General features: G+C 38.9%; 1 protein-coding gene across 3 annotated transcripts in view; it reads right to left on the minus strand.

The window, feature by feature from the left end:
• LOC129719055 (protein artichoke) overlaps positions 1 to 16412 on the minus strand; it is a 123165-nt gene that overhangs the window by 60517 nt on the left and 46236 nt on the right. The window contains exon 1 of one of the 3 annotated variants that reach the window (XM_055670442.1): positions 1746 to 1841. The exons of the other annotated variants lie outside the window; for them this stretch is intronic. The gene's annotated coding sequence lies outside the window, so the exon portion shown is untranslated. Of the gene's footprint in view, positions 1 to 1745; positions 1842 to 16412 lie in introns of those variants that run through there. 3 annotated transcript variants of the gene reach the window in all.

Genomic DNA, 16412 nt, shown 5'->3' on the forward strand with positions numbered 1-16412 from the left:
CTTGACCAGATCGGTACAGCATAAAGCATTGCTGGTCTAAAAATTTGTTTGTAAATCAAAAGTTTGTTCTTTAAGCAAAGTTTAGAATTCCTGTTAATGAGAGGATATAAACATCTCGTATATTTGATGCACTTGGCTTGTATGCTCTCAATGTGCTCTTTGAAAATAAGTTTTTTTGCGATTGTTATTAATTATGCATATTTCAAGGTTATCAAAATATAACGTAACATTTATCTGAATTAATAGCAACATTGTAATGTTGGAGTTCCATTTCAAGCGCATCAAAATTGTATTTGAAATTTAAAGTATAGTAAACACAGTCAGGCTTCTTTACGCGGGGATACGTTCCAAATTTGTATGGAACCGCGTGAAAAAAGAATAAATTGAGTCAAAAAAATAACGTAGAAAACCGTCCCAAAACGTGCGAACTTTGATTGAATATGTTGGTGGTCAGTGAGGGATTTTCATTATTTAAACCAAAAATTGTGATTTTATTATTGAAATCTTTGTCCTAAAACGGAAAACGTGATTGGAACGAAGTCGATATCATATACCATTTTTGAGTTTTTGAAGAAAGCAACCGCGTAAAAAACCTGACTGTATAATAAAAACATTCGAAGCTGCCGAATACCGCTGGTTACCTTACCATACACACATTTTATTTGACGGTTATAGACGTAAAGAGACACAATAATGAGTAGACTGCTACGAAAAAAACTGTAACATCTGTTAGTTTTATCTTGTTGAAACCGCGGGATATTTCAAAAGCGTGCGGGACAATTTGTTCAAACGCGGAACTGTTCCGCGAAACGAGGGACTTCTGGTCACTTGAAATTATGAGCAATTTTTCTCATGGTCTGAGATTTCGAAATGTGAACGTGTAAACGACAAACCGGAAGAAGTTTGACTCTACAGATTACCGTAATATATATCTATTTCAAACATCTTTTCAAGGGGCAGAGAGAAGCTTCTCAGTAATACGGCGATTGAAAACGGAGCTTTATAAGGTCAGCACGCAGGATCAATTTTCATGTCTAGCTCTCCTCAATATTGTTTGCTTGTTTATTTTTTTTCTTTTAAATAATTCATTAGAAAAAATAAAAAAAATGCAGGAAAGCTCCTTTCCGCACCTTGGGAAGAAGTTTGAAATGGAATAAAAATCGAATTATTATAGTTTGTGAAATCAAAAATATGATTATTATATACCATTTTGTTCCTTTAATGTTCTTTACCCAATGATGTGTAACCATAGGCGCCAACTTTGGGGGGAAAGGCTCTTTTTACCCCTCAAAGTCGGCGCCCATGTGTGTAGTTCTTTACTGTAGGACCACTTCCAGGGAATCAACAGGCGTTGAAAAAAGTGACAGTCAGTGTTAAGACGGTTTGCCTTTCTATTTCTTAGTTGCTCGTGAAATTGATTGAGTTAGTTGTTCGTTATATCTTTAATTCAAAGATTCAAAGATGTAACGAACAATACTTTCCCCTCGTACTCCAAACTAACTTGATAAACATTTCGAATGTTATATTTCACATAAAAAGCGCAGTCCTTGATGAAGCATTAGATGATTTGAACAGTTTAATTCTCAATGACCAGAGCTTATCAGTTCCTAAGGCTCAGAAATTACTTGCACCAAATATTGACAATGAAAGTAAGTATATGATTCGAACGAATAAATCTGAAGGCGGATCCATTCGACAGTATTTGGTATAAACTTTAATAACTAAAATGTCAAATTTCAACTTACCTCTTCCTGACTGACCGCCCTCTTCAGGTCAACTATTTAAATAGTAAATTTGATCGATGGACTGTTAGAGCTAATGTACCTGAAGGAAGTATCTTGAACTCAATCTCATACAAGAGTTTTACCACAGACAAACAGACGTACCACGAAATTTATTTTCGTGGATCAAAATAACGGTCAATTCAAATGAGTTTCAGTTTTACGGAATAGGCGGTGGTGGCGCTGATGTGCTTTTTCCCTTTGAACTCAGTTGACAGTTGTCGCGCGCTGTGCCACTGAAAGGCTGAAAATTTATCTTGTGTGGAATATGTCCAGTAGGTGTCGCAGAAGCTAGTAGGAACCACAATTTTCCTAGAATTTTGTACGGAGTGGCGCGTATGTTTGCCTGTTATTTTATGTTATGCGAACCTATGTTTTTACTTCTGATCTTCCTGATTTACCACCAGGATGTGAGAAATCTCTGTTTTATGACAATACAAGCATTTTCGTAGAAGGAAAAAGCTTGCGTGTCATATACAGATGGATGCAAAAAAGTTTAGTTTTATTTTCTTCTCACTGGCAGAAACGTAAGATTTCTCCTTGCGCATTCAAAGATCAATAAATTATTTTTACTCATAAGCCAAAAGTTCCATTTCTCAAACTCACCAAAGAATAGGTTGTTAAGATGAGCAGTGCGATCTTAAATAAGTTACTTACTAGAGAAAATTTATGATGGGAATCTTACTTTCAAGGATCATCTTGAGAATATCCAAATAAAGTGCAATAAGTATAAAAAAAAGTTTATGTCCTTTTATCAAAAGCAATTCTAGCCTTTGTCTCAAGTAGGTATAGTGCTTCCCAACCGGGGGTCGCAGCCGGAAAGAGGGCCGTGAGGCTCATCTAGGTGGGCCTCGAAGCTCTTGGTAAATTTGACGGCTAACTAAAATTTGTTTCCAGATATTTCCTTAAACCAGATGTTTAACTCTGATATCATTTTACTTGAAATTAGTAAAAGTCAGCACAAATCAAAACAAACAAAAACAAAAACAAACAGTAAAAACAAAAATAAGTCGATAGTTTTGTAGCACATTAAATCTGTACCCAATAGTAATAAAATTCAACAGTGCACTAAATAACGTTTTTACGTAGCATTCGGAGACCATCTTCAGAATCCGTGGATCAATGATGCAAGAGTATTGCATCTAAAAACAAAACTCATTGCTTTATTCGAACATACCCTTTCTTCTAGTTAAAACTTTTTGATAATAACGGGAAGGGTAAATCACATACTCACAAACACGAATAAATAATCAGCATGTCTCTCACTGTCAATAGTGGTATTGCCAATAACTGAAGTTCGGCATACAGCAGACACCCGAGCAAAATCCCAATACCTTTTTGGTTACAGTGATAAGCCCATACAGGGAAAAAACCGTAATGTTACAAATTTAGATTAAGATTTCTCTCACACCTCATGGAAAGTTTTCCTGAGTAAATTTTAAACCAGTAAGTTTTACAAATAAATTATGACAAATTTATTGCAAATTTTAACTCATTAAACCAATCACTAGTATGCTTCCCTTGCACAGACATCACAAAGTGGAACACGTTCAAAAGTTACAAAGTACAATGCTGACCGGAAGAATTTATTTCAACATTCTTTACATGTAGAAAAGCAGCACACGGTCATTTGTCATCTACGTTCGTTTTCGGTTTGGCTTCCTCAGTAGTACTACTGGTGAATGTAAAAAGCAGTTAGCGGATGATATTATCGAGAGACAGGTAGCCCACTGTGTAAGTCAGCTTTATTCACTTTTGAGTCAATTCCTAAAATATCAACAGATAGCAATAACAATAGAAAACGACGAATGCTGGCTGCTGAAGACATCAGAAGCTTTTAAAGGTAGTGCCGTAGTGAAGTTTGACTAGCATCCAACTGAAACCGAATTTGGTTTTTCTTCTAGAATATTACGGTAGTTAAGAACACGAGTACTGACAAACAGTTCTTCTCAGGACAAAGAAGTTGGTAATTAGAAAATAAGTTATTTTTACTCTCAATATATAGTGATAACAACAAAATCAACCAGAATGTACTCAGGGCTTCAAATAGTGAATTGACAATCTGGAAGGAGCATCAAACTTAGCTCCAGCCGACGAGTCAAATGATTACAAAAAACTGCCAGCTGAAACATGGACACAAGTGGGCAGTTGTGTCTTCCGACAATAGCTAAGTGAGAAGGTGCGACGCGATCATTGGCGCGTAAACCATATTTCCACGATGAAGGGTATACAAGATGGTGCCGCCCAAAACAGCATCTGATCTCCATGTTAGGAGCGGCTGAACAACGTCCTGGTGTCGGCGTAGGACTCTAAACAGAGCTGACACATTGTTACAAACAACGTTAGAGATAATACGAATCGGAACAATCGGCATGAACCTTGGTAACGAAATAAGGATTACGATTGGAAACTTGATACATGGAAACGGGCACCGGGCGTCTATTGTCTAACAGAGTTGTGGCACCTCCAGCGAACTGGGAACAGGCCAGGCTTCGAAATGGTCACGGTAGAACCACTGTTCACTGCGATAATCGTCTTCTTCTTCCTCTGACGCTACCAAGGCTCGCTGTCTGAATACATTCTTAAACAAACTTGTCAAATGAGTATCGCCATCACGACGTTATTTTTCTCAAACGTATTTTGACATTTTTGCTAGAAATGAGAATTACGCACGTTGAGTGCGTGTATTCTGGAAATTATTAATATCATTGATCTTGTAATAATGTTTTTCAACATAAATAAACGAAGTAGACAAAAAAGGCCGAAACAACATCGCTAAAAGATTGACAGTGTGCATCTCTTCGATACACGAGTGTCGTTTGACTATCCTTTTCTTTCTGTGAGCTGAACGGCGATGGTTTGGTTATTTTACATTCACGAGCGAAAGCCGACTGTGACGCACGCTAAGGAAGCGAGATCAAATGAAAATGGTGACCGTTTACAAGCCTGGAACAGGCTCCATAGTACTGGTCAAGATGCGCCAATGCGTGATGGGGTGGAAGCCGATCAACGCGAGGATGTGTAAGTTGAGGATGAAGGGCCGGTTCATCAACAGCATTATCAATGTCATTATCAATGTGCACTGCCCACATGACGGGAGACCCGTCGACCAGAAGGAAGCGTTTTACGCGCAGCTGGAGCAGGTCTACGATAGCTGCCCGCGTCGGGACATGAAAGTCGTCATTGGGGACATGAATGCTCAGTTAGAATGGGATGCATTGTACAGACTGGTAATAGGACCAAATAGCCTGCAGGCCGTGTCTAATGATAACGGCCATCGATGCGTGAACTTTGTAGCCTTCCGTGGTATGGCAGTCCGATTTACCTTCTTCCTCCGCAAAGATATTTACAAAACCCCCTGGAGATCACCCGACCAACAGACAGCGAATCAACTCGACCAAGTTCTAACTGTCGGTAGGTTCTTCTTCGACACCATCAACGTTCGCACCTACCACAGTGTGAATATAGATTCGAACCACTGTCTAGTAGCTGTGTACATGCGCTTAAAACTCTCGACGGTGTATAACACGTGCCGAAGTCGAACACGGCGACCAAATATTAGGTAACCGCGAGACGCCATGGTTGCACAGGAATACACAAAGCAGTTGAAAGCAACGTTACCCACGAAAGAGCAGATTGGCACAGCTACGCTTGAAGATGGCTGGAGGAGCATTCAATCCGCTGTAGTGCTACTAGGTACAACGGATACAAATCACCGAAATAACTGGTTTAACGGCGAACGCAAACAGATAATCGAAGAAAAAAGCGCAGCACGGGCGAGAATGCTGTAACACCGTACGAGAACAAACGTGGAATGATATTGACGGACACGGGACAGCCAAGACTCAGTCCTCAGCCGAAGGAAAAAGCGTCAACGAGAGGACCGAGATCGCATAGTGATGGAAGAGCTGTACCACGCTAACGACCCTCGGAAGTTCTACGAGAAGCTGAACAACTACCGTAAACGCTACGTGCCGCAAGCCGTGATGTGCAGGAGCATGGGCGGAAACCTCCTTCCGGACGAATGTGAGGTGATCGAAAGGTGAAAGAAGCACTTCGATGAGCATCTGAACGCGATGCAGTAGAGCTTGAGGACGGTATGGCAAATGATCTTGGTGCACGAGCAGGATACAACAGAATTCAAGCCTCCGATCTCCTGGAGGTGAAGGAGGAGATTGGCCGGCTAAAACGAAAAAGCTGCTGGAGTGTGTGTTCCATCTACAAAAAAGGCGACAATTTGGAGTGCTGCAATAACCGGGCAATCACTCTGCTGAACGCCACCTACAAGGAACTCTTCCAAATACTCTGCCGTCGACTATCACTATTTGCGAAGTAGTTCGTGAGGCACTATCGGGCGGGATTCATGGGTGCCTACGCCACCACGGATCAAATATTCACGGTTCGCGAACACAATCGATCGAGACCAGCTATTGCGAATACGGATTTCCGGACAAACTAACGCGGTTGATCAAAGCGACGGTAGATCGAGTGATGTGTGTACACGGTGTCTCTGGTTGAAGAACTTATCCAAAAAAAAATAGTATCGCTCTAATACTCGTCATTCGAAAGCTGTCCCCTTTAATATCCTACCAAAACTGAAATGTTCTATTGGGGGGTCTAGAACTAGATTTTTACTACAACACGCCTATGAACTGTTCAAATGATTTCATTCTTTAATGGAACATAGATCAGTTTTCACATCCACTGGTGCTAATAACTCTATTTTTAAGAAAATGGCGCTTGGCTCGGTCTGGTCGCACGCCGACCATTTGTAATTGAAAAACTAGTGAAATGGAAATAAATAATATGTTTCAGAAATATAAAAGGTTATCAGGGTTCTCTGATCGTACTGAAAAATTCAGGATTGTTTTTATTTATATAACAAAACAAAGCTTTACATAACATCAGATTTTTTGAAAAGGGTTAAATGGGGTAAAAAAGACCATTGACAATTTTGAGTCGAAAATCATCTGAAAACAAATAAAACGTTGTGACTTTGATTACATTGGTTTTGATTGATGATTGATTTGATTGATTTCTTCAAAAATCGACATTCTATCCTATAAAAAATATAAAATGCCGGTTGTTAAGATTTGCTGTCGTGGTTTCATTATAGGATATTTGCATTTTTCTTCAAAAAATGGTTTGTTTGTTTGTTTGTTTGTTTATTTGAGACATTTTACACCAAGTATTTTGGTGCATTCGTGTCTTTTTTAAAAGTGTTAACAATTTTCGTTTACAGTAGTTTGTACAAATCTGTTTCTTTTAAATAATTTAATAATTTTGTCTCGTTTTCGTCGATGTTTTGAAGAATTGGTTGGAGATTCGTCGCGGTTATTCCATGTTTTTGTCTCGTGACCTCATATTTTCTACAGTGCAGCAGAATGTGACGGACAGCTCTTTTTTGCTTGTCAACAAAACTGAATCCTGTATCTAAGCTATACGTTTTATGGAGCAACTTAAGAGCTTTCATTTGATGTTATTAAATAATGCGCCGTTTTAGTAACGACCGAGAAAATTTCATTATTCATACATGTTTCAAATCATTATTTAAACCCATTGTGTCAGGAACGCAACTCCGTTTTGTATCGATGTCCCCCAATCGAGCTTAAATTTCCAGGGTTTGTTCATCCATGAAACAATTGGTACATATAAGTTTTTTGGGAAAGAAGTTAGTGGGGTGAAATGCAGAGTGGGATTCAGGTGTTGGGGGCCTGGGACAACAATTTTCATGGGGCCCTTTTTTCTCAAAAAAATTAGTTGAAATGATTTAACGCTTCGCTGGAAGGTGACGAGCAAAACAAAAAAAAGGTCTCTAACCTTTATTCACGTCTGGTCTAGAACCATGGGGGCCCCTCGTGTCGGAAGGCCCATTTGGGCATTTGAAGAATGTTTGAAGTATTGGCTACTAGAGATGGTCGGTTTGGCTTTTTTGAAACCCGTACCTGACCCGTACTCGAGTTTTGTTTTTCGGTCGAAACCCGAACCCGACCCGAACCCGAAACTTTTTTCCCGATCAAACCCCAACCTGAAAGTTTTATTTCTAGGAAACCCGAACCTGAGATTTTTTATATAGATTTTTTTTATAGCCTGCTATAGCCAGCATTTTAAATGTAGGTACAAAATGGAGTTGCGCTCCTTGTGTAACAGGTTCAAACGATGGCCTAAACCTTGTTATGAAAAAATCGATTTTTTTTAAACGGTGCACTTTTTGAATACGTCTAATAAAAGCTCTTGAGTTGATTTATAAAACGTATTGTTTAATTGTAGGACCTAGTTCTGATGACAAAAAAAACTCCAAAAATCGCCATGTTTTTGAAGAAAAGTGTAAATATCTAATTATGTAACCTCGACAGCAACTTTCAATAACCGACATTGTATATTTTTATAGGATAGAATTACCATATCAATTTTCAGAGAAATCGATTAAGCGTACAAAAAGTTATAGCTTTTTTTGTCTTTTCAGCAGTTTTTGGACTCAAAATTTTCGAGTCTTTTTTACCCCACTTTACCCTTTTCAAAAAATCTAAGATTATGCCAAATATTGTTTCATTGTATGAAAAAACAAAACTTGAAGGTTTCAACACTATCTGATCGGGCCCCCCAGCACCTAAATCCCGTGATAAGTATACATAGTTCCCATTCCACCAGCTTTTCAATTACAAAAAAAATGAGACACCGTGTGTAGTTCGCGTATCGGAGGAACTCTCGAGTTGATTCGAAACTCGAAAAGATTATAGGCAAGGTGATGGTCTCTCGTGCCCAGGGCTCTACATTTTCGAAACAAAACAATGAAACTGAATATCTCGCGCTGTCATTTCGATTCGAACAGTTTCATTTTCACTCGATTCTTTAGCGCATCGAAGCACTTCTTTCTCTCTTTCCCGTTTGTTGTTCATCGGATCATTTCAAATGAAACTGATGACTATTTCAATTGACGGAGACTCTTTACCTTCCTTCAGCGTCTCAATTGAAATTAGCACCGCATCGCAAATCGTAGTTAGAACGGCAATGGCATTCAATAAATCCGTCTTGATCCGTGAAAGTTATTTATGAGTTATTTAGACGAGTAAAATAAATACATTAATTAAAAAATTCGCAAAAGCTTCTAGTGCTTTTCTAATTTGACTAATATACTTCTCTAACGATAAACCGACCATGAATGCTTTTCGGTAACAATCATAATTCTAGGCTTTCTGGCAATAATACATTATAAGTCAAACCAAAATCCTAGTGGTTTGCTCGGTTTGCTTACATTTGGATCAGAGAGAATCAATTTAAAATGCGGCTGTGGAACAAAACGAGAAAACTAATTAGAAAAGTAGGAAGACAAAATAAATAATAGACAAAACAGCAGACAGAAAGACAAAAAGATTATTTCCTCGAAACATAGAATGGCTCTAAAGGCAGAAAGCAATAATAGCAGAATAATAAAAGTACTATAAGACAGAAAAACAACAAAACAGAAAGAAGATAAAACATCAATAGATCAAAAGTAGACTAATATCTAATAATAGTTACAGCAACCGTGCTGATATGGCCATAAATCCGTACAGTTTGAGTTACAGAATTGTTATTACATCGCTATACCAAATCATCTCGATTCCGAAACACCTTTCCAACTTTATCGCAGTTTTACGGTCACAAGTCACAAGGGTGTTCCCGTTGCGTCCAAAATCATTCGCCAGAAATAGTCGTTACCATCACGACTTTCCTTTCGTGAAGGTGCAACATCCGCACGAAAACTTCTCCTTCCGATTGGTAGTCTCAGTTACTTCGCAACCGAGGGACTCGCGTGCGAATATACTACCGAGCCAGATATTTATATACTCCATTGAAGTCACTCTAAATTGAAGTACCTACCAACCACGTCTCTTCCCACGTGCCAACCATACTGCGCCACCATCAAAAAGCAAGAAGTGCCTTCCGGTGTACGGTACTCCCGTCCTACCGTTTGGGCACCGGCTGCTCAAATTCGGTACCAGCAAAGGTGAAGCCTTTGATGTTTGCCTCCATCTCGCCTTCCTTCTCTTCGGGTAACGACAATCCTCCCACGTGCGGAAATGTCTAACGATGTCACTTTCGATAAAACATTCTCCAAATCACACTTGACGTGTAGAGGAAAATTCCTCAGATTCAACGACAACTCGTTAGTTTTACTTTGTGTTTTTTTTTATTATTTTTTCTATGTCGAAGACATGTAACCCTAGTAAAATAATAATAATATCGTTGCACGTGCCCTTTTTTCAATATATTTTCCCATTAAGTCAACATGTGCAATCGCAAAACCATGCGGTTGTTTTCCGAACATCGGAGCTACATTGCTGCACAATTTACAAGCACTACCTTTCCCTTCGCGGTACCCTTGAGCACACTGGGACCAGATTATCCCTTCCATGCTGGTTTCCCCATGTAGAATCCCTGGGAATGTAAACCAGCCACGGAGTAGTTCGTATTTACATTTCGCCGGCTTTGCTTTTTAGCACCGAAAACAAATTACCATGTTGACCGTTGCCTCTGGCTGACTGCCTGCGGATGCTACTGCTGCTGCTGCTGCTTAGTGTTGCATATTTTCTCAACGAGTTCTAACAGTTTTTCACGCGTTTTCCCCCCTTGCCATGCTGGTGCGATGGCATCCAGCAAGCAACGTGGAGACGTAAAGGCATGGCAGCAGAAAAGTTGCATCTCGCCCGTATGTTGGCTTTGTTGTGCGATTCTGGATGCGACCCTATCTTTATAGTAGCAAACAGTCACACACCCACACATGCGGTGCTGCGCTGCAGCTAGCTGGTTGTTATAGGGAAAAAGACATGACAATTCACCTAGAGGAGTGGTTTTTCTTTTAGAAAATTTAGAAATATTGTTCCAAAGCATGATGATCTCTACGGCATTTAATTTTTTTTGTAACTTAAAATCAGATCTTTGGAAAGTGAGTGTTTGAGATATTCGATTTACAATTGTTTATTTTAACTTTATGTTCAAGAAGAATTCCTTTTTTTACGGTATATATTTTTTCTTGAACGATTAAAATGCTATTTACAACTTTGCTGAAGATATCACAAAAAATTTAACAAAACTTTTTGGCTCAAATGAAAAAGTAGTTTTATTAAAAATTATAACTTTTTATTTCATTTCTGCTTGATCGGACAACCATTAATAAGGGAGCTAGTAGCCTCGAGATTACAGAGTCCGCTTTGACATGCGATGGGTTATGAGTTCAAATCTTTGTAAAATCGGAACGTTTGGTGTCAGAGGGACTTTTACGCATGGGTTTATTCTCAGGCATCATCCCATCCTCTTACTTGACTCTTTCCTTACGCTAAATTCTAGAAAAAATGTCCCACATGTTCAACCCATAGAAATATATGTACAAATTTTTAGCCAAATCAAAATGACAATGGAAACAAAAATAGGGACGTTTTTTGAGAAATTGCACAGTCATAGTCTCATTATTAAAATTACTTTTGCGTCTTAAAAAGTATTTCCGCTCACAGGAAATACTCTGTCTGGTAAACAAAATAGGTATGTGTGCAAAATTGCATTCAAATCAAAAATGGTCATTAGAATTTTTGCGTATTTTCAGACCAATTCGACTTCTCTCTAGTGATACATAACATTCAGCCGGTTAGACATTATCTAGAGCTTCAATTTTCCCTGAGATTGCCATACCTTTCTAGGAGAAAAGAAACAAGATGGAAATGAAAATAAGCTAACATGGAATGCCGCGGCAGCAACGTCAGCAGAACTTCGAAGCAGCTAATAGTTTACGACCGGCACGGAAAAACGACACACAGGAAGGTGGGAGTGCATTTTTATTCACTTTGCCACCGGCTCCCCGGATCCTATCGGGAGGAAAAAACAAACGCGGCAGCCGCTTAGCCGTCGTCCCCTTCCGTCTTTCTCTCTCTCGCACAAACACATTTCCCCTGAGCTGGCAATAGTTGTCCGTGTCAGGTTTCTAATATCGTGCGAGCTCATAAAGTTTGATGTTTGTTTTGTTTTTGATCTCACGCATAAATTCGCCGACTAATTGAAGTCTGCGGTGGACGACGCGGAAGCTGACAGCGGGCGGTGCTGTAAAGTTTGGCAGTAAAATTTTATCACTCTTGCAGACCGGACGACCGACAGTGCGACTGCGAGTTCTTCTGAAGCAGCGGACTTTTCCACAAATGGAAATGCGTATACATATTTTTCCGCTGCCAGACGGACGACGGCGGAGTTTGGGATGCGGTTTCCGCGGATATATAACAGCCGGCGGCAAAAAAAAGTCTCACGAGCGAGCGCCTGAATAGTGTTTGGGACTGCGTTTTAATGCACTTGTGAAATACGATGCATGTTATCAGCTATCAAAACATTATCGACATATTTTCGGTAGAAACACGCAAAGCCCATTAAAATGATTTTTTCTTGCTTTGGTTTTTGGTTGGTTTATGCGATAAAAAAACACTTTAATCCACGTCAACGGTTTAATGGTGTCTTCGGTAGGTGGTCTTGCTTCTAATATTTTACCCATGTAGCATTTTTATTTTCATTTCGGTTTTAGAGCAAATGTTAGAGCCAATTTTAAAACTGTTCTTAACAACTTAACTATAATAACAAACATTTACTAATCACCACAAAACATAAAATACTTTGGCCCACTTTTTTTTTTTTTGTAACCAAGCGATCCATTTTAGGAGTGATGGTTTTAAAATAAATATAACATCACACTTGTTGGTTATCACAAATAAGTGAAAAAACTAATATAACTAAAGGGAACCTTCTCCTCCTTGAGAAGTTATATGGAAAGAACTAATGCCGTTATTTTGTTTTTACAATTGCGTAACATTTTATTTTATGCTGCCAATTACGTTCGAATGCTTTGGTGTATCCGATAGGTAAAGCTATTGCTCAGTGTCTGCAGGAAATTACTTGTTTGTTCGTCATTTAGATTTGTAAAAACCTCCATCACAATATGAATGCTTTGTTATCAAATAAACTCATGATTGGGAAACTCGGAGCTCTGCCTTATTATGTCTAAGAATATACACTCTAAAAATATTATTAATTTTTTGACAAAAAAGTTTGAAGAAAAATTAAAAATCAATCATTTAAAAAAAAACTTATTTTTTTAATCTAATTTTGTTCTATAAAAACTTATATAAAAACTACAAAATATTACCTGAACAATGCAACCGGCCGATTATTGAGAAATCAAGAAAATACTACAAGGTATACAGCCCTAGGGTTGTATGAAATGGTGACGTGGGACTAAACACTGTAATTAGGGGATTTTTCGTTACAAAACATACAGAGTCTGCAGCCAGAATCAATGTGTTTGCTCAGCGACTGTACGTATTTTTAATTTCAGCCTCCCCTGGAAATCATCTTTTGAAATATATTCAACAACACTCGAAAGAATATTGTTTATATCTGACGATATTATGCCTGTTGTATTTTTTTGTGCAAACAACATGTAGGGTAACGAACGTCTTCGTCAGTGGTTTTCTTCGGCCCCCTTTTGCATAAGATTGCTGCAGAAAAACTGCCGAAGAAAACCACTGACGAAGACGTTCGATACCCTATTTGACAAGGCTTATCGTGCTTGTTGAAGAAGCACCAAGAATTTCTCGTAATGCGTCAAAGTCAGAATTAACTCTATGTCCCAAAAACCAAATCCAGTAATACTTACGTTATCATAATAAATGGTCTTATTTATCTCTGATTAAATCAAATCTATAATATGGATCTTACTTTCAAAATAATATAAAGCCAAAGGTTCAGGCCAAATTACAAAGGTTCATCAATTGGCAAACATAAGAGAATATTTTAAACAAAATTATTGACAAGTTCCAGCAGAAAATCGTAGCAATCCACAATTAAATTTTTGTTTTTTGCTTGACAATTTTTTCATTTGCCTACAACTACATTCGCTGTATTACGAAGACAGCTAATTTACGTTTATTATGGTAAAGCTTAGAATAATAATATATCATCTAACAATTTTGAAATGTAAAAAGAGATTTTGAATGAATATTAGTAAATAAACAAAAAAATCACAAGCATTCGCAGACTCTTACTCTTCTAAAAATGTATATATTTAGGAATTTACTCTTTCGATACTATCCGGTCCTCGATTATTTAGTGAATATCGAAGATAAAATTAAATAAATATCCATTGCAAAAATTTACAATTCTTGTTTAGTAATTTATGGTAATCATATTTATGAGATAAACTTTCAATCACCATCAACAGCAGCATTGCAGTTTTGCCTCGATTGCACACGTATAGAATTGTTTCAAACTTTTCGGAAAACTTTTACCTTCGAGACATCATATTAGTCTAAGCTCATGGAAGTAAAAACAAATTGACCTATTGGGACGGGGAGACTCTGTCAATTTTTATTTCGATATTGATACAGAGAATATCACAGGGAACGCTTGGTGTCCACTCACGTCGTCTGTGCTAGGAATACTCGCATGTAATTGGTTTATTATTCGCGTAAATTTGTTATTGAAACTTTTTATCAATTTTACCTCTTAGCAATGAAATTAGAGTGATAACTAGCATATTACAAAATTGTTATACATTTTATCTATCCAACAACATATTGGTTATTGTTATCCATCATGTGGTTATGCTGTTATTAACGTTTGTAATCTGACGCAACATTTGACAGTTTCATTTCCTATTTTTTTGAAAAACCGAAGCAAGTGCCCCCCGGTTTTAATTTCAAATCAAACCAGGAATACCCACCGCTTCCTGGGGCACCAAAAACCCCTCGTGCACCCATTTCTCGATCAGAAGACATAAAAGAAACAGGGTTTATAAAATTTTCTGATATTGTGGACTGGATATTTAAAACATTCAACATACCAGATCCCCTTCAAAACATTCTTCTTGCCCTTCTCCCTACAGTGAAAACCTATTTGAAGCAACTCACAGCAACTTGGCCCCTCATTTCAGTTATCGTATCTTTCGATGACTAATACGTCGAAAGAGGTTAGGTATTTTGTCACTGTGCTACAGTGGAACTGCAGAAGTATCATCCCCAAATTCGATTTATTTTCACATTTGATAAACACAAACAATTGTGATGCGTTCGCGCTCTGTGGAACTTTTCTCAAGTCAAATGACCAACTTAATTTCCACGATTTAAACATCATTCGTCGTGATCAAGACTCACACGGTGGAGGGGTACTTTTAGGGATCAAAAAGTGCTATTCTTTTTTCAGAATCGACCTCCCCTCGATCTCGAATATTGAAGTTGTTGCCATTCAAACGAATATGAATGGAAAAGACCTTTGCCTTGTTTCGTTATGTATTCCCCCATCAGCGCGGATTGAACAGAAGCAACTTATTGATATAGCAGAATTGCTTCCCGCACCTTTTTTGATTTTGGGAGGTTTTAACTCTCACTGGTCGTTATGGGGGTCGCTGTACGACGACAACCGATCTTCTTTAATCTGTAACTTGATCGACGACTTCAATATGACAGTTTTGAATACTGGGGAAGCGACACGTGTACCTAATCCTCCAGCACGTGAAAGCGTGCTTGACCTATCCCTCTGCTCGACATCACTAGCGTTAGATTGCCAGTGGAAAGTAATCAACGATCCCCACGGTAGTGATCATCTTCCAATCGTTATATCAATTGCTAATGGTTCAACTCCCCCGAACCCAATCAATATTTCCTACGACCTTACACGTAATATTGATTGGAAGCGTTATGAGTCTATTATAGCGGAATCTATCGAGACTCACGAGGAACTTCCTCCGGAGGAAGAATACGCGTTCTTAGCTGGCTTGATAATCGACGCCGCGACTCAAGCTCAGACGAAACCGATACCCGGGGTAACGATTAGACAGCGCCCTCCCAACAAATGGTGGGAAAAAGAGTGCTCTGAGCTGTACGCGCGAAGGTCCGCGGCGTATAAGGACTACCGGGAGTACGGCACTGTCGACCTACTTCGAAAGTACGAGGCACTGAGCAGGCAGATGAAGAGCTTAGTGAAGGCGAAAGAACGCGGGTACTGGCGGCGGTTCGTAAACGCGTTGTCGAGGGAAACAGCGATGAGCACTCTTTGGGATACCGCCAGGCGCATGCGGAACCGTGACGTTTCGAATGAGAGTGAGGAGTATTCAGATCGCTGGATACTCGATTTTGCCAAAAAGGTCTGTCCGGACTCTGTACCGGAACAGAAAACCTTTCGCGACGCGTTTATAGTAATTACGAAAGAGCCTCCATTTTCGATGTTGGAATTTTCAATGGCTCTCCTGTCGTGCAACGATAAGGCTCCAGGGTTAGATAGAATAAAATTCAACCTGTTAAAGAATCTATCCGACTCTGCAAAAAGGCGCTTGTTGAATTTGTTCAACAAGTTTCTTGAGCTAAATATTGTTCCGCATGACTGGAGGGAGGTAAAAGTCATTGCTATTCGGAAACCCAGGAAACCTGCCTCTGATCACAATTCATATAGGCCGATTGCGATGCTCTCTTGCCTCCGAAAATTAATGGAGAAAATGATCCTCTTACGGTTAGACAAATGGGTCGAAACAAACGGGTTACTTTCAGATACTCAATTTGGCTTTCGACGGGGCAAAGGGCCGAACGATTGCCTAGCGTTGCTTTCTACTGAAATTCAACTAGC

Source organism: Wyeomyia smithii, chromosome 1, assembly GCF_029784165.1.
Source record: "Wyeomyia smithii strain HCP4-BCI-WySm-NY-G18 chromosome 1, ASM2978416v1, whole genome shotgun sequence".
Lineage (NCBI taxonomy): Eukaryota > Metazoa > Arthropoda > Insecta > Diptera > Culicidae > Wyeomyia > Wyeomyia smithii.